Source organism: Myripristis murdjan, chromosome 11, assembly GCF_902150065.1.
Source record: "Myripristis murdjan chromosome 11, fMyrMur1.1, whole genome shotgun sequence".
Classification (NCBI taxonomy): Eukaryota; Metazoa; Chordata; class Actinopteri; order Holocentriformes; family Holocentridae; genus Myripristis; species Myripristis murdjan.
The window spans coordinates 16,863,765-16,887,760 of NC_043990.1; the positions used below are offsets into that span (position 1 = coordinate 16,863,765).

At 41.2% G+C, this 23,996-nt stretch overlaps 1 protein-coding gene across 1 annotated transcript in view; it reads right to left on the reverse strand.

Moving 5' to 3' along the window:
- Window positions 1-23,996, reverse strand: part of atxn1a (ataxin 1a) — a 112,585-nt gene that overhangs the window by 73,734 nt on the left and 14,855 nt on the right. Inside the window, exon 2 of the mRNA XM_030063976.1 lies at window positions 7,178-7,365. The gene's annotated coding sequence lies outside the window, so the exon portion shown is untranslated. The remainder of the gene's footprint in view (window positions 1-7,177; window positions 7,366-23,996) is intronic.

The window sequence follows — 23,996 nt, forward strand, 5'->3', positions numbered from 1 at the left end:
GAAACGTGAAATGAGAGTGGAAGGGAGAGGATCAGATGTGGAATGCAGCATCGTATCCTGCCGTGCCACAGAGTGTCCCCTTGCAGAAAGGCTGGAGCCGCAGTTGGAAAAGTTTTACAGAAGATGGAAATAAGCATTTATAGGCCTATCATGCCATAAAAATCACTAATAAATGTCTTTCTCTGTTAAATAAGAATTCTGTTTTTACTTGTTCCCATCCACAGGCATGTAAGAGTAGTACTATATGTGGTAGTATTAGGACTGCATCAACTGCATCTGTTGTTCTGTTTTATCTATTTTCATCTTATTTTTATCTATTTTATCTATTCTAATGAGACAGCACACAGGTATTTCTGGTTACATGAACCTCTTTAAATCTCTTGAACCTCTTTTCTCAAGATTGGCCAATTTTTTAAATTAGAAAAATCTTACTCTTTGATAGTAACTGTAACTATATTGACCATATTATTACATGGTATTTGCATAGACCTACACCAATTAAATTCTCTTTTGTTTAGAAAAAGGCTGCTCATTATTAAAAACAACTAATAACTAGGCCCTCCAAATATCTATCTCTATATAGAGAGATAGACAGATATTTGGGGGGCCTGAGGTCATCTTTTATTTCCTGACTGGAAACAAGTGACATTAGGAGAGGCAGTGAGGATTTTAGATGAGCGGGGGCGAGGGAAACCCCACATAGATCTATGATGACAGAACAGTTCTCCAGATTAGCCAATTAGGAGGCCACTGATTGAGTCATTCGAAATGAAAATCGTCCGGCTAAAATTGGTGGCTGCTCTATCGTTGCATCCCTTGTAAACAGGTCTATTTTTATTCTTCAACACTATTGAACAACTATAGAAATGCTGTGGGAACACTTCACATGGCAGTGTGTGTCTCACTCACACACAACGTGGCCACATTTTGCTATTTGTCACTTTGATCCTGAAGGAGCATGTCGGCAAAAATACGCCACGCTGGATATGTTTTATTGTGGTACTGCGATGAACACTGACTGTCCAAAAACAATAATAATGCTTAAACCTTAACAGTTAACTGCTTGGTATGTATGATGATTTAATAATATTAAATCATCATATTAAATTAATATGATGATTTATGATGAGGTGATTGTGATCGCTGACTTGCAACCCTATATGGCATCCTTCAAACCTCACAAGATGAACTTGGATAAAACCACAGAGTCAATTAAAACGATTGTCTTGTTCAATTGTAATCCGTTGTGTTCTTCTCTATTCTATTACGAGTTTATCATGTAAGTACTGAATAATGGCCAGGAGAGACCCTCTTACTGAGAGTGTTTCTCCTTTCACTCACTACTTCTCTCTTTTTCTCTCTGCCTCTCCTCCTCTCCCTTCTCCTACTCCTCTCTTTGTAATTCAGCCACAAGCAACACTCTGAATGAACTCAGCGACACTGGGCAAGGTAATTAACTAATTGTTTAGTATGCAGAGATGGCCACAGTGTGTGTAAGGGTGAGAGGGAGAGAGGAATGTGCATGGGTGTGTTTGTGTGTGTGTGCGTGTGTGCATGAGAGTGTGTGTGCATGTGTGTGTGTGTGTGTAAAGTAAAGTGGGCGTAAGGAGTAAAGATGCCGAGGCAAAGAGAGAATAAGTGAGGCACTCTGGGAAAAAGAGCACATAGGGAGAGAGGAAAAGAAAGAGAGAGTGAGAAAGAAGACAGAGAGAAAAGGAGATGAACCACTGATCAAGTGTCTCTCTATTTCATTAACTCCTTCTCCCTCCTCCACTGCCGTCCAGGCTGAAGGAGAATACTTTGAGTTACCGAACTCTATAGTTGCTTCTCTTCTTTCTTCTTGCCTTTATTTATTCCAGCACTACAACCTTTCACCTCTCTCTCTTTCTCTCTCTCTCTCTCTCCCGCCCTCTCACCCATTCCATCTCAGCTCTATTCCCTTCCTCCTTCCCTTTCTCCCCTTTCTCACTTTCCTTGCTCCAGGGCAGTTGTTGTTGCAGTTTGCAGTCCCAGGTGTGTGTGTGTGTGTGTGTGTGAGAGAGAGAAAGAGAGAGAGAGAGAGAGAGAGAGAGAGAGTGTGTTTCCCTTGTTCTCCAAACCCAATTCAATCCTACTACTATGAGAGTGAGGGCCCAGATCAAATAAAGCAGAGCACAGCTATTACAGGAAAACAGAAGAAGGGGAAATCCATGCTCACACACACAGGGAAGCCACTACTTCTTTATTTATTTACCCCTGTAGCTTAACCTTCACAAGACAACGATGTGCAGGTTCTCAGGATGAGCACAGTACTGGGGCAGAGCACAGAAATGTGTCTGGCTCCATGCTATGGGGATTTTTTAATTGCACAACATCACTTTCTCCCATGATAGAAAAGAGGTCTGCATGCACAAGAAGGATCAAAGTCGATCAATAAACCAAGATGTGCAGACAGATAACTAAATCATACAGGCTTGTACATCCATCCTATGTACCTATAGGGATGTTCATTTGATTCTGACCTGACAGACTAAGATCAAATTCCACACCTGCATGGCATGAATTTCTGGACAGTATTTGCAGGCTATCTAATACTAAAGGAGCAGTTAACCCAATATATATAAATATAAAAAAATGTATATTTTCCCACTTGCCCCTGCTGCAATCTATCCATCAAGATAGTTTCGGTGTAATTTTTTCAAGGTTCCAGTCACTGCCAGAAGAACGCGAGCCAACTGTATCTATCGAGCCCCAATGAGTACAAATTAGAGGTGGATAGATACAGTTTGCTAGTGTTCTTTGGCAGGAAATGATTCCCAACAAAACACTTTGCCCCTGAGGGGTGTGGATTACAGTAGATATCCATGTCATTGCTTTTGGAAAGAGCTGGTGCTGTCAAATTTTTAACATTTTAATTTTTGGCAGGAGGAGAGAAAAGAGACAGGGAGGATTGCAGCAGATTGGAAACCTCACCAAATCACACAGACACTATCTGGATGGATGAACTGCAATAGGAGTAAGTGAGAAAATATCTTGTTATTCGTATTTTGGGTGAACTAGGCCTATGATGATTCTCCCAGCAGATTTTATCAAATGCTAAGAATTTCCAATATGCCCTTTAATCCATTTTTTGCATCTGTACTGGATGAGCTGGAACACTTTTTGCTGTTAACGTGCAACAGATATACTGCCGTCAGATGTCACACATGGTTAACAGGTCAACTGACTTTGTATGGGCATTCATTTAAGTGCTGCCCACTGGCATCATGGGATGTCTAACGGCTCCTGTGTAACTTTATTACTGAGAGCAGCCCTGGGTTAATTGGTAATTTGACATCCTTAAGATTACTTTGAGCACTTGCTGCAGGCAGAGTCTACTGTCAGTGAGGGGGCGTAATTCAATTTCCATTTCGATGTGCTAGGAAAAAAGAAAAAAAAATCTATCAATCTCTGAAAATTTATTGAATCCATAGATTGTTGTAAGATTTCCCCCGGAGGACATGGATATGTTTACATTCTCTGTGAATGTAAAACACCATTTGTAACCTAATTCTGCAGGAGTCCCGTCAAAACTAATCATATTTTGGAAGCAATCTAATGTGGCGTTCAGTATGAAGTTTCCTTATTTCTTCCTTGTGCAAAAAAACAAAACAAAACAAAAAAAAAAAAACAGATTCTATATTCTGACTGACAAAAGACAGTTGTGTTGTCGCGTTCTGTCAAAATTCACATCTAAATTATAGACTTTCACAAGAGCTTTCACAATAATATAAATCTCAGTTACAGTTCATTATTAGATACTGCTCAATACCAGACATTATATGTAGAAAAGGTTTTTGTTTTGAGTGCTGTAAAAAGTATTGTCTGATACCAATGCCATCCTAGGAAAAACACTCAAGTAACTCATTCCTTTACCTTGCATTTCTGCAAGGCAAATATTATGAAGACACCTATTGTATGGCTCCGGCGGCTTTGACCCTTGCACTCCTTACTATTTGCCTCTTGCAGCATTTGCAATGTCGGAATATTAGCTTACGCTTTAAGTGTAAAAGCAAATAAGTGAAATAAATGCGAATGAACAACCAGGATTCTCCCAACACCATCACCAGGCAGCTGGAAAAAAGTGTGTCTATCCTCTATATTCTTGACTGACAGTCTGTATAAATTGTACCCCCATTAACAGCCATTTTCTGACATGTGCTGTTCACCACGATTTGCCGCCCAGCTTCATTGTTGGAGCTTCCAGACTGTCAGCCCTCCATCTGCTCACTGAGGCTTTCCACGCATAGAAAGGCAACTGTCAACGGTGAATTTACAAAAGAGAGAGGAGAGAGAATGTAGCAGAGGGAGAAAAAAGTGTAATTTCCATTCAGTAAGAGTGATGGAAGAAGAAAGAAAGAGAGGGAGAGAAAGAGAAGGAAAATGGTTGGGAGATGTTGGATCCCTATGTCTGAGGGAGAAACCGAGAGAATGACAAAGAGAAGGGAAGGAGTATAAAGAAGAGAGCGAGAGAGAAAGAAAGAGGGAGAAAAAAAAGGAGAAACACAGAAACAAAGAGAGACAGAGAGAAAGACAGAGGTGAAGCAGGAGAGTAGATTGGACAGTCCTGAGTAAAGAGGCCACGCACCACTACACCTCCACTACAGCACTGTGTTAACACACACACACACACACACACACACACACACGTACACACACACACACAGATGCTCCGCCAGCCAGGCATTGATGCGTGTGTAAGTGAAAATAAGTCAGCCAGTCACACATTTACACACACGCTGCTAGTCAGGCATGGATGTGTGTTTAAGTGTGTCTCAGTTAGTGAGCGTGTGTGTGTGTGTGTGTGTGTGTGTGTGTGTGTGTGCACACGTGAGTGTGTAAGTGAAAGAGAGAAAGACAGACAAAAGAGCATGCATGCATGCACTTGTATGTTAAGGATGGACCTTCTTCTATACACGCTGTAAGGAAACCTACTTGTCAATAACAAAAACTCTACACGTGAGTTTAACTAAATTAAAAAAAATCTTATCCAACACACAACACTCATTTATCTGCCTCATTTTTATTTCTTTCCTAAAAATGTCTACCTCTCCTATGTCCTCACTTTCCTCTCAGCATTTCTCCTTATTTTACCCGCCGCACGCCCCTGAAGTGGTACAAAGTTAATTTAATAAACTAATTAGTCTGTATTTCAAAACAGATTTGTTTAGTTATGATTCAAGTCCCAAAGCACATACGAGTGCCTCACAGTAGAATAAAATGTTGCTGTTGGTGAATTAAGTGTACAACACTGAAAGCTAATAAACAACATAGTTTATTAAACAGGAAACATTATTCATTGACAGCAATCACTCATTAAGATGGAAAACCAGGTAAGGTAAAAGTGGCTCAGTCTTTGGCCACGTTGTCCGGGACACAGCAGTCAATTATTTCTTGATTCTTCTGTTTGTTTGGTTGTTTGTTTGTTTGGAACTAATTGCATTAACTTATTTAATGTCTGTTATTGAGGTGATATTGGTATAAAAAAAAAAAATCCAAACCGTGCCATGGTTGTGTTGGAACATTGGAACATAATCTCCTTCCCTCACTTTCTCTCTTGAAATATAACTCTTCCATAAAAATAGCACTCTGTCCGAGACACTAGGCAGAGCAAGCAGCAGGAGGCAACCACTGAGTGAGGAGACAGAATTGGTCACAGAGCCTTAGAGGAGAGGAGAGGAGGGGAGAGGAGAGTATGGGAGAGGAGAGGAGAAGAGAGGAGAAGAGAGGAGAGGAGAGAAAGAAGAGTTCAGTGATACGAATGGCAGGGATTGGCTTCCTCACTGTTCTCAGTAAGCCTTTTCTATTCATTCCACACTCTCTCATAGGAGAGAATGGAGCTTCAACACACAGCTGGCGAGACAGAGATAAAGGACTGACAGAGGAGGCTCAATAGATACAGCAGAGGGTGAATATACAGACAGGAGGGAGGGAGGAGGGAGAGAGACGGCGAGAGAATGGGGAGAGAGATTGAGAAAGAGACAGTAAGAGAAGACAGACGGAGAGGGAAGAAGATTGAGGGGGAAAAAGAGACAGAGAGACTGAAAGAGCTGGGAGGAAGTTGTGGTGGGAGGGTCAAAGTGAAGAATAAGAAAGAGGAGAAGGAAATCAGAGAAAATCACATGGAACAGAGAAGAAAAGAGGAGAGGAAGAGAGGCCCTGAGGAGCTCAGACTTCAGTGAGTCAGCAGCGTTTATTCTGTGCGTGTGTGTGTGTGTGTGTGTGTGTCTGACACGGTCAAGGGGGAAAACAGACACGGTGTACATTTCACACTGGCATGGGAGGAGCTTAACCTCTGGGCCATGGAAACACACATTACAATGCTACTATTGACCGATTACTCAGCACTTCTGCATACATTTGAGCAGAGCAAGAAACCAATTTAGAAGTCAGCCGGCCGGCTACAGCATTTGGGGGACTCAGAGTTTCACCATCCAGTTAAGTTTTTCAGTTGCCAAAGTCGTATTTGAAAGAGAACAAGGTGATTGAACAAGCTGACGAAAGGCATTCATATGACTGGCAGAGGAAAGTTACCTCATTCAAAAGTTGTTTCAGTAATGTATCGACCACAGGAGAAAATAATCAGCGGGAATAAAGACAGCTATTCACTGAGAAGGTCTGGTATTGTTCAGTCAATCACAGAGGTTTGTATTCCTTCAACAAATCCCAGAGGCAGCTTTGTGGTGCTCATAATTAAGTGGTTCATGATAAACAAAACAAACAGAACAATTAAAAAAAAAAAAACTAGCTAGTTTTGACACAAATGTCTGGTTCTCATGTTTTTGTTTTTGTTTTTTTCTTCTAATGTCAGCTTTGGGTGGAAACAGTTGATGTGATTTCTCATACCGGTGGTGTTGCCAAAGTGTCTGATCTTGACGTAATGGGTCTTGCAAATTGCAAAAGTCTTGTCAAGCTTTTTTTTTTTTTTTTCACTGAACAACTTCCAGAAATCCAAAAATGTCCCCAAACATCAACAGAACAACATCTGAAGGCTGAGATGTAAGGAGTTAAAAAAAAAAATTAAAAAAAAAAAACTCTATACATACATGTTTGTGTGTCTATAGATAGATAGACAGGCATATAGATAGATAGATAGATAGATAGACATAATAGACAAAAGTCCCAGCCGTTATTCTACAGAATCACAGTGCTGTCCTACCTGAGCGAAGGAGGAGGGGCTAGTTGGGTGGAGTGGGTGGAGCTTGCTATTCAGATGAAAGCCGTTGACCAATTGGAGCCTCCGTTCGTTGTGCGTGCTCTGGATCTTTCCACCAATGAGAGGGAAGTGTTCTGGGTGCCTATTCTGTCTGTCCACGTCTGTCTGTCTGCAGGTGCTGTCACCATTCCCTGTGGAGAGAGACACAAAACTTGAACACCGTTTTGAAAGCATCTCCAAAAAAGTGTTGTTTACTCCATTACACAAATTAACAGACATTGTCGTTATTCCTATTATAATCATTATTATTGAGGTCACAGCTCTTGATTGTTCGGGTTCAATTATCAGTCAGATTCCCTGCTGTTCCAGTGCCATCATCATCTTAACTTTCAGCCACCTGTTGCTCTCTACAAGACAGTTTGGGTTTTCAGTTCCATACTAGTATTTCAGCTCCACATTTCAGCTCTAATAGTGTCTGTCATCGGAGCTGGACAGATCCTTGACACTCCATAAGGAACTTGGTCACTTTTTCACGTACACATCTTAGCTCTCCAAAGTATAATATTTTTCACCATTGCCTTTGAAAAAAATATTATCATTACCATTTATTTGAAGATTTCTCTGCTATCAAAACACACACCTGTCCACAGGTGTCAGCTTACGCCCTGACAAAGGTGTGTGAACTCAGACTTTTTTTTTTTTTTAATACTACCTCCATCTTTCACCTTTTTTAAGACTGCTTACAATGTGTGGTAACTTCCTGAATTTGCACTGGGTGTCTCCCACAGCAAAAGTGTGTGAAAGTACATGGAGGCAACATGTTGACTTTGGCTGCATACTGATTGCCACTGCAGACTCCCACTTGTCAGAGTATCCACGACACAGTGGACAGAGACCAAAGTTCAAAAATAGCAGCCAGTGCCATAGTGGCAGTTCCTCCGTCTTTCACTCCTCTTAATCGATTTCATGTGTATGTATGTGGGTGTGCAAACAACTGTAACATTTGTGCATGTGTGTGCTTCTGTGTGTGACATAAACTGTGATTTTGTACATTTACAGCAGCCATCACTTTCTCCGTGCTTCTCTCTCTCTCTCTCTCCCTCTCTCTCCCTTTCTCTCTACCCAGCAGTATTCAGAACAAACACCCACTGCTATTTATATACTGACACCCCATCGGCATGGCAACCATGCTTTGTTTACCCGCATCACACACTGGTTCGAGGCGTTTGTCTTCCTTTATCCAACAGAAACACAGTCATTTGGAGGCATTTGGGTCTCTATCAAGAGCTTTGCTCACTCGTCGGTGAGGACAATGTTGCATTTTGATGGAATGCCTCTGCTAATCTGGGATCTATTAAGATGAAATGGGGAGCTGGTAATATATCTAGTGTTTCTCTGGAAGCAGAGTTTAGTTTGTTTGCTAGTTTTCTTGTTGCTTAGTGTCTAGACTTAAGCAGTGTAAGGTCTGGTGAGTTCTTGTCTTGATCAATCGGCACTATTGGTTCCAAACTGCATGGCTACATGCACATGGATTGTACAACACAGTTTCATAAAGCTCTATCTCTGAAAGCAATCATTTTACAGGATTAACACATTAACACATTAGTACATTTAAGTGTCAGATATGTCTTTGTGTTTGTATGTGTTTACTTATTATTTGGTCAAGGTGACAAAAGCTTTTTTTCAACTGCAAAATCCCACAGAGAAAGAGCTTACAGAGCCAATGGTGCCCAAAACTCTGTTTACAACTACCGTCGCTGCAAAGCACTTAACCCCCAGCTGCCCCAGTGGCACTGCTCAGTGGCCTACAGCAGAGGACTGGTGTTGTGCTGTGTGTTTCCCAGGTGTGAGTGGCTGCAACTGTGTGACTGCATTTCACAATATGCCTGAGAAAAGAAAGTGTTTTTACACTCAGTTAATCTTCCCTGGGTAAATAAAGGTAGAGAAATGACAAACATGATGTACACGCACATGGAAAAACACTAGCATACACGACTAGCATACCCTTCTCATTTACAGCAACCCTGGAGGCTATTACCATAGCAACAGAGCCATGTCCTGAGGTCACAGGGGGCGGAGCTGAACAGAAGTTGAACCCTGAAACAAGGCATTGCCCTGGCAACACAAAATCAGGTCAGCTGATCGTGTGACAACCTGGTCCTGAGGATAGAAACTGATACTACGGCACACTTTTTCTTGTTTGTACAAAGTTGGCATTGAGTCACAAACAAACACACACACACACACACACACACACACACACACACACACACAAGCATGTGAAACTCATATACAGTACCACCTGCTAGTTACATATCCAAATATAGAAGCACATACATACTCACAAACACAAGAACAGAAACTAACACTTGCAAATGGACAGACAGACAGATGGACAGAAATAAACACACACAGAAAGTACAAGATGCAAACATTTACAATGCAACGTTTGACAAGCATAATACACTTAACTGCCTGACATACCGTGCTGTAATGTTCATGAATTAACTACAATGAACCAAGTGTTTCTCACTACACTTTTCTGTGGCTGGCTGACAAACACAAGATCAGCTCATCTGCTCCACGCTGCATGACTTGTGATTGTAATGATTTGAGTCGAGTTATCTTGAGTTATCTTAAAATGAACTAGAACACCGCTCTCCACAATTCAAGAGATGCCTATGCGCACAGCTTGTAATATGCTCAGCATAATATGCAAGCCTGATTATAATGATCAGTGCAATTTACACTAAAACCTATTTTGCTGAGGTAGCTGTGCAACAGTTTGTACCATTACCCAAACGTCCCGGCTGAATTAGCACAGGAAAAGAAAAAAAAAAAAAAAAAGACACCAGACCGCAATGAAGCCACACTGCTCTGAAACTGTCAGATATGACAGTATGACTAGTGAAGTGTTTTCCTGATCTAAACTCTGATATACATTTTGAAAAGGTTGCAAAAAGGACAAGGAAAAATGAAAATGCATGCTGTGTGTAATAGCCTTTAGGATGACTATGATCTGTTTATATGTCACTGATCACAGAGTTACAGAGTGCTGCAGTTTAAGTCCCTACACAGAGGCCACTGACTCTTAAAATGTGCTTTAAGACAAATTGCGAGTTGAATGAAGATTCAACCGACAAAACAATGTGGAATAAGCACAAGACAAAACTTGAAATTTTGTGCTTATTCCACTTTTTTTCAGTTGAGTCTAAACAGTCCTTACTTCAATGCAATTGTGTACACGTAAAGCTGCACTAAGTGATCTTTGATTAAAAGGATGTTAAGAGCTCAACTTCATTTGTGAATACAGAGCCAGTCTGGCTTCCGTGTTCACAGCTCACAGCTTACAGAACAAAAGTTAAGGTTAAAAAATGCATTTTTGGGATGGAGATGAGGGGTGCATTTCACTCTCACAAGGCTCCTGTTCGATTACTTGGATAATTTTGTCTCTGACTTCCGATTTGAAAATGTGTTGACGACTACCAGCTGCAAGGAAAGCTGCTTTGAATGGATTTTTTTCAGTGGTTCTGTGGTTTTGAATGAAGTTGAAGCAGTGAGGGGGTGAAGTGGAGGGCACAAGAGGATCTCACTTGGGCCGATACAGAAATTTAGAAACCTAAACCCAAGAAATAACAACAAGCTGGCTGCAAATTGTATGGTGGAAAGAAGACCTACGGTGATGACTCTCATATTGCAAGGGGTCATTTAACTATAGAAAAATCCATGTAATATTACTTAAAGTAGCTTTAACATAACAGTATTACACAAACAAAAACAAATCTGTGCACATAGCTAGAAAACACACAGGTCAGTCATTTTACAGCTGACATCACTTTACATTTACGCCAGACCCTGAACAAGACGATGAAGGTAAAAGTCAGATGATAAAGAACTTTGCCCTTTTTTAACCAGAGGCTTTACAGTTAATATGAAGAAAAACAGTCATTCTCCTTTTCAGATACTGTTCACTGCAGGTAAAAAGAACATCTACCATTCAAATATCAAGGTTCACCCTCTCCCTCGATCTGTTTCAGCAGTCTCCTTCTTTAAACTGCCTCTCCCTTCGTGACTTGTGGATTTAAAAAGGTGAAATCAATAAGAGGTCGGAGCGTTCACCTGGATTCACCTCGCCGGGTTGATTCATGGTGGAAGGTGGTCCTAGTATTTTGTGTGCACAGTGTACCCATACAAACACGGGTATGCAAAAACACTTACACACACAGACACCAACACACAGACACACATACAAGTTTTCTCCTGACTCAGCAGCTCAGGTTTCAGTTCCCTGTCTGTCGCACAGGACACTCACTGCCAGTATGTGTGTATGCGCGTGCATGCGTGCAATTGTGAGTATGTAGGTGCGTGCGTACACGCAGGTACATGTGCATTTAACTATGCAATCATGCCCTGCCCCTTTCAGTCAGCTTTTCTATTGGTCCTCCTGCTGTTGTCCCTCACACACACACACACACACACACACACACAAGGGTGGAAATGTGTGTGTGTGTCTGGCTAATGCTTCTGTAATAACAACATCCACACTGATACTGATACTACACTGACAGACAGGAATAAATGGCATCTCACGTTAGTTTATTTACTACTTTAATCATGGTCTCTTAGTTTGTCAAACATATTTCTGTCCCATTTGATGTTATATTGACTTCTGTATTTGCTTGTTGCCTCCATTTATGTTATTAACTTCACTGTTTTCTCTCTGGAGAGGAGGAGCTGGATACTCGATAAGCTTTGGGGGCTTGTTTGGCTTCTCCAGCATGGTTTCCTTCCTTATGTCTCGCTTACTCTTTATTTTATTACAACTTGAGCAGATAAAGAAATTTAAGAAAGCAGCTTTCACAGAATAAAAAAGGATAAACAAAGTGGACCAGAGGGCAACTGGCATCAGATGGTAATTTCACTGACTATACTGTTGCAAATTTAAAATCTTCTTGAAAAGATTCTTGTCAATTTTCATCTTTCTCCTTGTTTTAAATTACTCTTAATCCCAAGCTCTTACATATTAAGGAAAAAGCAGCATCATAAAACCAACAACAAGCCAGTCTGCTTCAATGGTCCTCCAACCAAAAAATGTGATGGACAAGAGTAACTATAAACCATTTGAAGCACCTCTTTGTTATATTGACACAGCCTGAATACAAGCCTAACTCTATACACACAGACCCTCTGTGTGCACAGTGTACGCCATCTCATTTCTAATGAAACATTACATTACAGAGGAACTTGTTATCCAAATGAGTTGGGAATGGCCAAAATGACCATATCCATAATGTGGATGTGAACAATGTGTCACAAACCAAGATCAAAGTAAAAGTATGAAACAAAATGAAGCGCTGACTGCAAACACTGTGCTGGAAAAACGAATTAGATATGCATTCAGTGGGGAGATTATAAAGCCATTACAGCTGGTCAGTTCTTTTGTGTTCATAGATATTACGGCAGTCACAGCATTACAGCCACATTACAACTAAGTCTCTCAAACAGACAGAAGTGTATTGGTCTTTCATGACATCCTTTATTTCTCATGCGCAACTCACTGACAAGTTGACTTGCATTGTCTTTGCCTGGATAAAGACAAAGCAGTGCCGAGCTCATGTTTTATAAGACCATCCCAGCCTGAGGGTCTTCTTGGTTTTGTGACACGCTGCACATCGTTCAGCTCACTTGGCCATGTGACAGAGATGAAGGATGAGCAAAGGAGAGGTAGCGAGAAAGGATGAGACAGTGACAGGACTGATGGACAAATGAAATGACGGACCAAGAGTGATGGAAGTGAATGGCAGCACACACGGATGTCTGCATGGTAACTGTCTTGTCACGAGGCAGTCTACCTCTCCAACCCATGTCCAAGTCTCTCTCTGTCTCTATCTGTTTCTGTCTCTCTCCATCTTCTGCCCCGTGCCTCCTGTTCAAAATCAACATCTGACATGGTCGCCGACAGACACAGAGAGGCAGTAAGACACCAAAAATGATGGCAGTATACTGATACAATGAGACACACTGAAGAAGAAAGACGGAAAGAGGGACTTGAACCACCCCCCATTTATGAAACTCTCTAACGACACTCTTATCTGCCGGGTCAAAGTTCAAAGCTCAGCACTGAAGACGTGCCCAGACGTGCTACTGTGTACCTGATGATCACGCTGTTCCCTGCTGATACACACACACACACACACACACACACACACACACACACACATACACATACACACACGGCTCCACTACCATTCATACATACATACATACAAATGTGTAGTAACACCCGCGGCAATAGCTGTGGTATTGACAGCAGCAGATAGTGGTGGAACTAAAACCTCTGACACTCTGTACACAACCTAGATAAGGAAGCTTACGGTGATACATGAGGATAAGAAACACATGCCTGCACCTGCCAGCTCACACATAGTATTGACACATTAACATGGGCAAGCAATCCAGGAAAAGTTCTCCTGAAATGTAGGTTAGAGGAACTCACTGACACACACTATCAGGCCTCCCCAGGCCAGATGTGAAAATGACATCTCTGCCAAACTGACTGCCTGAATGACATATAATATCTGAATGTCATTTTCCATTAGGGCTTATTAATAATTAGCGATAAACTGATAAAAGGTGGATTATCGATAAGGAAAGCATAATGTATTATTTGTATTATTTTGTATGAATAAATTAATTTGAACACCAAGTGGGTTTCCAAGCGCTCCTTTTCCAGTTTTCTCTTGTAACCGCTGATTTTGTTTGCTGTAATTGGTTGCTGAATGAGCCTGAATGTCAGACAACCCCCCCCCCCAAAAAAACCAAAAAACAGGTGCAGTACAGAGTCAGTGCGTGTGACTGCATTCTGAAAAGCTACTGAATATTTCACTTGTGCCAGAAAATACTTTATTTGTAAGAACAAGGAAGTTTTCATCTGTTTTCCAAAGTGATGTTTTGGCACTTCCCTGTGCCAAATATATAAACTGAAGCTGAACACGGTCTTTTGGTGTATTGACAGTACTGTAATAATATAGTATAAGGTATACAGTTTTTGGCCATTAACAATTAGCCTATTTTTGTCATCGCTTACTCCATTTCTTAGTTTTTCTTTCAATCACATTGTCTATAAAATGTCAAAACTAATGACAAATACACATCACAAGTTACCTGAGTCCAAAGTGACGCCTTAAAAATGCTAACTTAATATATCAAACAACCCAAAAATCTCTTCTATAATGACATGAAATAGAGAAATGCAAGCATTTCATAAAATCTATAATCAGCAAATGGTTGGAGTTTTTAACTTGATAAATAATTAAAACAATTAAATTGTTACCCAAATTATAATGGAATAACTTTATGTTGATAAATGTTGACAAATCAATTAATCAATTGTTTCAGCAATAGTTTATAGCATTTATTCCTCTGTGTGTGTGTGTGTGTGTGTGTGTGTGTGTGTGTGTGTTTGCACACACATGCAAGATTGGAATGCAGTGTTAGTGTATATAAAAGGTGAGGCTGCGCAGGTAACAAATTTGTATGTGTACGTACATATACACGATGTGAGCATGTGCAAGAGCAAATGTGTGTTAGCGAGGGCGACCAAGCACACTCATGCCAAACTTCAGAGCGCAAATCGCCACCTGAGGGAATTACCCAGCATTCCTTAGTCAGGCCGCGTTAGCAAAGAGGGCCTAGAGATGCAAGAGTCATGGAGAGCACGGCTTTGATCGGCCCACTAAGATCCTAACACTGGGATAAGGAGAATATGACTTTAGGGTTGACCTGCAGGGATCACACACACACACACACACACACACACACAAACCAACACAACAACACACACAGACCAACACTTCAAAGATGTGCACACTAGCGCTCGACTGATATGGGTTTTGCAGACCGATAATAATCTCTCTCTCTCTCTCACACACACACACACACAGTATGTAAACAGCACATACAATACATATCCCCACACCAGCTGCCAAACATTAATATAGAAAGCTCTCTATGTCATCTTTACACAAAGGTAAATCTCTCTTACTCTCTCTCTCTCACACATGCACTTTCCAACCTGCCAACATAAACAATCTTCACAACAAACCCCGCTCACAATGAAGTCAAGCTGCTCCCATTGACAAACACCACCTATCTGTGTGTTCCCGCTAGCTGGGGTGCACAAGGCTAGTAAACAGGACTAAAGCGACAGGCCTGCTCTCTGGCAGTAATCTGACAGTGAGGCAGACGGCAGGTATAATGGCTGGATTACGGACGTTTTACCACAGTATTAAAGTGCCGGGATGCAGGCTGCCAGGTTCTGTCAAGGCCTCATTCACCTTCTTGACTCAAACTTTAAAGTTTCGCTCACCCCCGCAAATTCGTTCCTGTCACTGCATACAGGTTGACAAGTCAACTTGTACCCTTTTTCTTGTCTGACATCCCCTGACAGCGGCAAAAGGGCTGTTTCTTTTAGTTTGCTTGCATAAGTCAAAGAAAATGTGAGGGTTTGGGGAGGTTTAGTCAGTGGAAGTGCAGCACTTGCGATGCCAGTGCAAGTCTCCGTTCATCCTTCGAGGATAGGAAATATGTTGTCTTCTTGGCAAACATTGAGATGACATCATCTAGAAAGGCCTGAAAATTGTCTAACAATTCATTTACAGTTCAGTTACCAACATTCTGCCAAAAAACAAAAACAATGCACTGCTTCTTTTTAGAGCACATTTCAGCTTTTTTAGATAGCACTGGCTAAAGAGTGACTAGGAAGGTGAGGATGGGATAGGGTGACAACATGAGACAAAGGGTCATGTGCCAGACTCAAACCCACCATATCACATAACCATGTGGTTATGGGCACATGGTAAGCTGTGCTTATGACAGATGGAACCACATAAAAGGTGGACTCGAAGGAGAGTTACAGCTTAAACTGGAGTTTTAGCTCATTTCCTGCATTCCCTTATTGTTTTGCATCCCTGCAGATTGCTTTCTATTGCTCTTATCACGTTATGCAACATCTGCTATTTTCCCTTCATTTCAGTTGCTTTTCAAAGTAATTGATTTGATTCCTAAATATTACGACTTCCAGTACAGACAAAGGCAGCAATTCTAACAACAGAGAGCGTTTGCAATGTGGAATTGAAAGATTTATTTTGGAGAAAAGAAACAGTGCGACAATACACAAAGTCTTATGGAGGTGGAATCTTGAGAGCAATCCCTCCTGTCTCAGCTCTTGTGTTCTTCCTAAATAAGTGTCATATGTGAATGGAATGTCTCTCAAAGTGCAAAAGTTTACAGCCTTATATTAATGTCCTGATGCATTTTTGCAAAATGCAATTATTGGCTTCTCATTCACGTGGATAGCCTTTAGCAATCCAATTCAACATCTCCAGAATTGTTTTCTATGTCACCTAGACCTGGAAGGGAACAAATGAGCCCTAGAGCTATGACAAAATTGACTGAACATTTCTGTAAATGTGATGCATGTATGTATAAACAGTCAAATTTAACATTTAATGAATGAATGATGTACAAACAAACAAACAAAAAAATCAAATCGTGCTGCAGTCATCTTAATCATGTAGGAAATATGAAGCGCATCACCACTAGAGTGTCTACGCAACTAGCCCTTAGGGCTGTGCTGACATTGTGCTGACACACTCACACAACACTGAGCTAGTTGGGAAAGCTGTTTGCAGTTAGATAAACAAACATTCCTGTCTGGTTTCATCAAAAAAAAGCCTGCCTAACACAATCAGAGTTCAAACAAAGACAATGTTGAACTTATTTCAGTTGGTGGGGCCTGTGGTTTTTATGCATCAACACTTTAAATTTAGCTGAATAATAGTTGATTTATTTATCTGTAATGCACCAATTAATAAAAGATCCTTCTCTGGAAGGAAAGGTAAGTCGACTTTGAGATGATAATAGTTATTATGGGGCTCACAGCAGGATGCTAGGAAGTCACCAGCATACGTCATGAAGTACCAAGGCTGTGGCAGGTTCCCGCTGGCAGCACAGGTGCTCACATGCACACGCAATGAACACACACTCACTTCTCTCTGTCACATACACACACGAGCACACGTGCGCACACTTAAGTATTCAAACGTACCCAGATACACTGCGGGTTCCTGCATACGTCCTCCCACACCCACTTTCCATACTCATACGCATAGAGAGACACACACACACAAACACACACACTCGTGCACACAGAGTACAGGTGCTCATGCTGCCCCACCAGCTGTCCCCTGGGATCCTGCTACAAGGTCTGATGGCCAAGACGGAGAGGACAAAGGAACAGAGAGACTACAGGAAAGAGAAGTGAGCAGACACCAACACTGACAAGTTGTGTGTGTGTGTGTGTGTGTGTGTGTGTGTGTGTGTGTGTGTGTCCACTCGTGGCTCACTTCCAGAAAGCTGCACTGCCCTTAACCCAAATAAAGTCCAGTCATCTTTGTTTAACCTTGACTGCTGCTGCTGCTGAGTGTATAAGAATGTGTGTGTGTATATGTGTGTGTGTGCTTACATACAGTGTGTGTATGTGTGTGTGTGTGTGTGTGTGTGTAAAAATACAATGCCTTCTGTGGCCTCTGTCACAGTGTGAATGCACAGGTTCTCACTTAAAGCAACACTTAACAGGGTGCAAAATCATCACAAAAAAAACCACACTGGGAAAAAACACTAACTCCTTTGCATGCAAGACTTCATCATCTTAGATTGTAATGGAGCATTTAAGGTCAGCATGGCTGGTTCTTGTGACATTGGGTTACATCATTGTCATGTTATGTCAGGAGCATGACACGTTGCAAAAAAGTTGTCCCCTCTCACTTGTACAAGGGACTGACGATCAGTTATGTAACTGAGGTTATGGGTGTCAGAGCTGCTAGCACAGCGCAGCCACACCCAGCCAGGCTGTTTGCATTCCATAGTGGGTTGTGCTGTCAATACTTGACAGACTGGAGATGTATATCCATGCTGGCCTGGCTGCAGCCTGGTCCCAACATGTCTAGTGTGACCTCTCCCTTCCCTGCAGGAATATAGACAAAATGCAATATGCAACATGCCTACTGAGGTAAATATCCACCCATGTTATGTTTACTTTAGTTTCCTCTATTAATTTAAATCATTTTTTATTCTGGTTACAACACAACATGCCACAACATACTATTCCAGGAACATGTGTGTGAGGAGGCCATGAGGGGCAAGCTAGTTGCCTGGATGTCACCTGCCCTCAAAGACTTTAAGCAATTTGAGCGACACAAAGTAATGTGCATATTCTCTAGTTTTGTACTGTACTACAATCATTTAAACTGTGTATCCAATAACAGATTGGCACTGAAACATCATTTAGGTTTACTTAACAGCCAATTCAACACATTCTATGCCCTCTTGCTACTCATGTGTTACATAACACAGCATGCAATACACATAAAGAAGTGCAAATTGCTCCACATCTATCTATTACACAATACCCTATACATATGAAGTACAATAGTGAGGCTTGCTACTCATCTATCTATTATACCATAGCTCACAGTTGTAGAGTACAGTAGTGCAGCTTGCTCGGCAGCATGTTTGGCTGGTTGTTAGTCACAGGGGATTGGGGCTGTGGTGCTGACAGGCACTACAAGGTCATACTGTGACTCAGATGATGAGTATAGGCCCTACAAGCTGAGATGATGCTGTTGGAGGGACCAGTGAATAACCCACCCACTCTCTCTCTCTCTCTCTCTCTCTCTCTCTCACACACACACACACACACACACACACACACACACACACACAAAAGCACACCCCTTGTCCCTTGAGATTAGTTGCAAATGGCCCTACAGACACAATGCAGAATTAAATTGACTTCAAACTTCACAAGTCTTAATTGTAAGAGCATCATCATGTGCACTTGAAGAGTTAGAGGTAAAGATGGAATTGAAGAAGGCAACATGTGCTGAAACCTTGCTTTCTGAACTAATACACAATATTGCATCAAAGTTGTGAGTGTGCAGCTTCCCTCTCCTCCTTCTAATATATATTTAATAGCAACATAATTCATGTAAAATTAACATTTACTTTGCAGATGCTGTCAGTCCTTGTATGAAACAGCGCATGTTCAGTGTTATGAATCACTATGTGAAGTTGTGGGCCAATATTGTTTCAACAGGGGACACTAATACCGCAGTGACAGGTTCAGCTTTTCTAGAAAAGACATATGCATTAGAGCGCATGCACACACACACACACACACACACACAAATGCAGAGGGTAGTCTCGGGTCAGGGAGTTCTAAGTGCATTCTCCTCTGACACACACTGTACCAGAACCCGCTCTTACACTCCACTTAACACAGATACAGTACGTACATGCACACACACATACACACACACACACACACACACACAAATACACACAGGAGTGCCCAGAGTGTCTATACATGATTAAAAGGCTGAAAGTGGGGCAGTCACACAGTGCTAGCTGTGTGAAATTACTGCAGTTCCTTTCAAACCACCTCAAACACACACACACACACACACACACATGCACACCCAACCCTCTGTCCAGTATGTGTGCACACATCTCACTCTCTTCGCTCTCATACTCACACACACACACACACACACACACACACACACACACACACACACACACACACACACAGCCCACATAGCAGCGGTTCAATAATTGAAGTGATTCCCCCGGAGAAGCAGCAGGGGAGAGGAGAGCACAGTAGCCAACCAGTTATTGGAGCTGGCCAGACAAAAGATGAGAAGATGTAAGAAAATATCAGCCCCTCCCTTCCATTCATTCCCCCCCTGGGTGGACGTTTTCCTGGAGCTTTGTACTACACAGGACAGTGGATGTGATTCTTTTTTAACCGCGATTTTTAACACCCCAAATGTTGAACATTTACTCTCTTGCCTTGGGACTCAGGCTCATGAAAGCTCACTAGTACTCTGTGGGTCCACAAGAAGCAACCCCTTTGACCCATTAATAAACTCCGCAATGTAGCACAGGACAGGGGTCATCAACTACATTAGTCCATGTGCCAGAATTTTTCTAAGCAGACACTGTGAGGGCCAGGCTTTCATATCACAAAATTAGAATTTATTTAGACCCAATTAGCCTATTATTGTTTAATATTTCCCTTTCCACCAGTTAACAATCAATAGATAGATAGATAGATAGATAGATAGATAGACAGATAAAGTACTTTACTGATTCCCAGAAAGAGAAATGATGGTATAAATAACTAGACATAAAAATAAATAAATACACAAATTGAAATAAATAGCCTCATAGAAAAAGATAAACCTAGAGTGCTAAAATGCTACAGTGCATGAACTGCTTGTTGCATATCACAGAAATGGATTACACAAAGCTATTCAGCTGAATTCAAATCAAAGGAACAAAAGGATAGGATAGAATGAAAAGTTAGCCAGAGAAGCTTATTGAGATATCATCTGATAATAGCCTTGTTAAGAGATTATTTGGAAATTAATGTGGCAGCACTTGCTACACCATTGTTTTCCAAAGAACATCTGGCATTTGAATGTGAGACAATTTTCCCTAAAGTAATAAAACAGTGGCCTCCATTACTCCTTGTAAACTCTAAAACAGTTTGTTTCAACAGAGCAGAAAGCTGCATGATGAGAGCAGGTCGTTGGCTTTCAGCTGTCAAGGGATCAGCTGGACATTCGGTTCCTGCACTCTGGGCGTTTCACAGAAAACCACTTCTGCAATCTTCCTGGACACCAAAAATAGCAAATTCAGACAACTGTTTGTTTTTGCAACACGCTGAAGAGCAAACACACGTTAACTGAAGTCATTCATCTGCCTTTAGTGAATCAAAAATCTAACTTTTGACCCTGGAGAAACATAAGGGAACAGTTAAAGCCTGGTAGGACTTCATACAGTTCTGAATTTCAGAAAAAGTAAGTTGTTGATCTGCTTCCATAGTTGGTGGCAAACAAATGAAGAGTAATGACAATACGCCATTGATGGATGCTTTAACACAAAGCACATTCGATTCCCAACACACTTTACATTAACTTGTGCTCTGACTGAATGCCTTGTAATATTGTAATAGACTAAGTTTGGGTACTGAGAACAATTATTAATTAAGTACGCGTTTCTGATTGGCTGGAACAAAAACACTGATAAGCTCCTAGACAAACAGGACTGACGACTGATTTTTAAACTGCCTAATTCTTTTTAATTCATTCACACACTTCTCAGGCTTCTCATGGTCCAACATAATGACACTGTCAAGCAGAAATGTAGCGATGACGGAGTGACTGACATCGACTACTTACGTTTGTTGGTTATAAATCACAGCAGGCAGGTTAAAACTTTTGAAACTGTGGCCTGACTTTACAAAAACAGGTGCAAAAATGGATGAAAAATGGGAGAGATGGACGTAATTTAGGGAAAATGATGTGTCCAAGTAGGCACTCTAATGAAACACCTGCAGCTCCGGCGTGGTGTTAATTGGAAGTATGGCAGTGTGACTGACTGCTTCAAAACTACCAGCTTGTCCTCATCAAGTCAAGGTACCTTATGAAAATAGGTGTGTCCAGTATTGTGGGCCACGCAGGGCAAGCAATGCATGTGGGCAGAGCAGAGATGCGGGCTCTATTATGTTATATCTGGGTCTGTCATGGGCTCCCAGTTCACACCAGGGCATATTTTAAGGTCATTTTATTGACATATAACATGCTACAGGGGTTTATGCTGGCCTATCTATCTGACTTAATTACAATCTATTGTGCTCTCAAGGTATGTTTGTTCATCTGTTATTCGTTCCCAGAGTTAAAACAAAGTCAGCTGGCCAACAAGCTTTCTCTACTGCTCTCTCTTCCTCTGGAATGGTCTAGCTGCATAAATTATGAAGGGGCTCTCTTTAAAATCAAATTTTAAATTTATCTGTTTTAACATATGGCAGCCTCTGCATGTAGGTTCTCCTGTCACGGTTAAGTTTCTGGCGGTTTAGATGTCTCTCACAGTTTCTCTCTTCTTCACTTTCCTCTCTACTTTCAGTCTCAAAAGTGTTGTTTTCTGTGTAACTAGCTCCTTCTCCTCTGTCTGTGTAAGTGGTTGGTGTCTGTGTCTCGCTTTATGGACTTGGTTCCCATCTTTAGCTTAGCGGCCTGGCTCTGTCTCCAGGCCCTGCTGTCCCTGGTCCTGCTCCCCCTGCATGACCCTGCTTACTCCTGCGCCTTCCACAGCCATTAGCTTTGCTGCCCTGATGCATTTATGAACTATACTCTTTTTTCGCTTTATTAAGTCCTGGATGTTTGGTGTTATAACTGTCCTGTTTGTAATATTATCACTGGGTCAGCACCCATTGCACACCTGTCTGGCGATGAAGGGGTCTCCTTTCTATATGGTCCTCAAGATTTCTTCCAGTTTTTCCCTGTTACACCGGGGTTTTTGGTGGGGAGTTTTTTCTTGCCCACTGTGAGGATTAAGTCAAAGGGTGTCATGCTGTTTTGTCTGTTGTAAACTTGTGGGTATATAAAGCCCACAAGAGATATTGGGTTTTAAATGAACTTGAACTTGAGTAGAATATTAAGTATTTCAAATTGACTTGCATGCTTTTCTTGGGTTTAATTATCCTTCTTAGCACAATGGGTCCAATTGTATTTCCCCAAACTTGTGATCTCCAAAAGAAACTCAGAGACACTGAAAATGTTCATCACTGATTTGAAAAAATTGACCCTTAAAGGCATAAGAATGAAGCACATTTTGGGTTACAAGGTCAACTCGAAAATTATGAGTCATCGTCAGACATTTTCTTAGAAACATTTTCTTTTTCTTCTGAGAACACGATTATTTGTTTTTCAAACAGACTAATTGATTTCAGGCAACAAATTCTTCCAAAACTGATATGAATCATTTTGGAAAGAACTCCTTCAATTAGCCTAACAGCATTTTGTGTTGTTGTTGGTGATGTTGTTGTTGTTTTTAAGTTATTCCCCTCAGAAAAACTTGCCAGCCTGTATTAAGTTTCTGCAGTTCTCTAAAAGGTCGGACAGTTCAACCAGATTCGGCTCACATTGAGTCATACACAAATGTTAAGAATCAGGCTAAAAATCTTCCATGACTCACTTACCCTGTTTTGGAAGACAGCACAAATGCCTTAGCCTTCCTCAGACATAGCACCAACACTGGGCTAAAATAGGCTAGCACAATAGCTTTCAAACTGAGGGACTCAGGGGGGGTCCTTGGCAAAATGAAGAATAGATTAATTTCACTATAATTAAATGCACTAGAAACTGTTACAATACAGAAAAGAGCAGAAGTTATTACTTAAAAATGATGTGTTAACCTCACCTTTGAGTATAACAGTGTCAGTGTTCAAGTATGACTTCTAAATAGTTGAATACACAAACCAAGATATATTGACACCAGGGTCCACAAGGCAAAATCACTTCATTTGGGCCTCTGCTGCCAAATGAAAGTCAAGTTGAGGGAAAAAGTTGAGGGAAAAAGTTTGAAAACCCCTGGGTTAGCAGATGATCTCCCTGAAACTACAGATCTAGCCCTGAGCCACATATATAGAAATAACAAGAAAATTCAGGATCTTGTAAACAATCTCCATCTTGTGAAATTTTCTTATACAGAGGAGGTGTTAATGAGAAAATTTGGTTTCATTTTTGTCCATTTACCCCAAACTGACTGGCCTGGATAAATCTACACCACACAGTTAAAAAACAATGGATTGACTGGTGAAAAAAATACACTGATCCCTCTCTCTAAATCACAAATCGTTTACTCTGGATCCACCCTAAGGTGATTCGCAGAGAGAACTAGACTCACCATCAAGGCT